Below are 2,516 nucleotides of genomic sequence, written 5' to 3'. Positions count from 1 at the left end.
CTTAAGCAATGAATATTGTGTATTTGAAGCAACAAATTATGATGTAATTAAAAATCCAATGTCTCAGAACAATGAAATGCCACAAAAAAAAAAAAAAATATATATATATATATATACATATATTCATTCATTCATTCATTCATTTTCCGAACCGCTAATTCCAATTCAGGGTCGCGGGGAAGCTGGAGCCTATCCCAGCTGGCTTTGGGCGACAGGCAGGGTACACCCTGGACAGCTCGCCAGTCCATCGCAGGGACACACAGAGAGACGAACAACCACACTCACGCTCACACTCACTCCTAGGGACAATTTGGAGTAACCAATTAACCTATCATGCATGTCTTTGGATGGTGGGAGGAAGCCGGAGTACCCGGAGAGAACCCACGCATACACGGGGAGAACATGCAAATTCCACACAGAAAGGCCACTGACCAAACCAGCCAAGGATTGAACCAGCAACCTTCTTGCTGTGAGGCCACAGTGCTAACCACTGCGCCACCGTGCAGCATATACATATATATATATATATATATATATATATATATATATATATATATATATATATATATATATATATATATATATATATATATATATATACATATATATATATATATATATATATATATATATATATATATATATATATATATATATATATATATATATATATATAAATATTACCTAAAAATTGTGGTCTCTGAAACATGTTTTTCTTTTTTTTTTTTTTACTCCTTGAATTTAGAGAAATGCTTAAAGTTTCTCAGTTCAGTTCTTGTGTATTGTACAAAGCTATCTTCATTTTGAAGCGGTACTGCCAGTAGTACCACCGCTTCGTTTGTTAAAAAAGACGTTGTCAGATGACCATTTAGAAACAAAAATGAGAAGAAAAAGTCATGTCCGTGATGTCCGCTCTAACAGCCAATCAGAGCCATGGGAATCTCTCTCTTCCCTTGCTTGGCCGCGTACGTACGTGCGTGCTTGTGTCAAATAGTTAAACGCTAGTGCTAGCAACTCAGTGAGCTATCTCGTGAAATATTTTCCACACAGGTTCCGTTTATGCCAAGAAACAGTTCCACATGAAAGGAGTTCGCCGCTGCTATAAGTTGTCACCATGTAATGCCAAAGAGGATTAACGGACTTTGGGAAAACAACGATAAGTCAACCCCGGTGACAACCAGCATCGAAGCTACAGTTGAACAGCCGATTGCCTTTCTCGTTAGCATCCTGAAAAGGAAAGCTCTGAGATTTTGCTAGGACTGGATGCGGAAGGAGGATATGGGGCAAGCTGGACAGCTAATGCTAACTGTAAGCTATGTTGGGATCCAGAATCGGGAAGCAAGTCACTGTGAGCACCATTATTACTTCTGTCAACCCAAGCTGAGCAAACATTTGCTAAAAGCATTAATCAAACAATCAGTAGTTAGCGTGAAGTTGTATCATTTCATATAAGATGTTACATTTACTTCGCTAATGGCAGGGAAATTACCCTGGTTAGGATGCTAATATATGCGGCCTAGCATTAGCCGGTTACTAGCGTTCACAACTACTATAATGTTTAACGTTTATCATTCTCGCTGAAACTGTTTATTTATCGTGCCGTTTATACTTTAGCGTTTGCCGTGGCTAATGGAGACATTGGTGGTTGAATACGTCGAAGTGTACCTTTGATACACTATAGAGATTTTCATGGGAAACGCTAAATTGTTTGTTAGCTTGCTAATGTCAATATGAAAACTTAATCTAGTTCACTCAACATTAGTTGAACGTAAAAATAAGGAGTTTCAAGCTCTGTCGTGTTGCCAGAAATCTGATATGGGTATCAGAACGATTATGGTGTGTTTTCTTCAGATGTGAAGATGACAACTTGCACACTTATTTAGTGATTGCCTGTTTTAGCTTTGTGTCATTGTGATGGTGCTGCTTTAATGTAATATTTTGCAGTTAATTAATTGGCTTAATGAGTTACTTTTTGATTTATTGTCGATTAAATAAAAGAAGGCATGCACATGATTTTAAGTTAAACTTCGAGAGATCTTCGAGTCATCTCAAACACTAAACTACATAGTCATTAACATTTCTTGTATAGCTATTGTTTTTAAAAAAAATAACTTTTGGATGATATCTTAGTGTTTCTCTGTTTGTCACTGAATATAAAATTTATTTTCTGATATTTCTTGCAGATGAGTATTTTGTCATACATTAAGTGGGATACCAATGTGCCAAAAAGTCATACTCCTAATTACCCTCCAAGGATGAGGCTAGAGGATAGCCATATCGGTGCAGGAAGGGTACACATACTGGCACAGGAATATGCAAGGACTCTCAACCTCAACTGAAATACATTGATATCCACGGCGCAGAACTGTTGTCCTTGATGAAACAGTCTTGGTCATTATGCCATCCTCAATGGAAGTGCCATCATAGACACACAATACTGTGGCTCAAACTGCCTGTTTTTGGAGCTACAATCTTGGAGGAAGCTTTGCAGCATTTGGTTGAACCTAAAGGTGGAA

Source organism: Telmatherina bonti, assembly GCF_933228915.1.
Source record: "Telmatherina bonti genome assembly, chromosome: 10".
NCBI lineage: Eukaryota > Metazoa > Chordata > Actinopteri > Atheriniformes > Telmatherinidae > Telmatherina > Telmatherina bonti.
The sequence above is the reverse complement of the archived record's forward strand: the minus strand, read 5'-3'. Positions refer to the sequence as shown.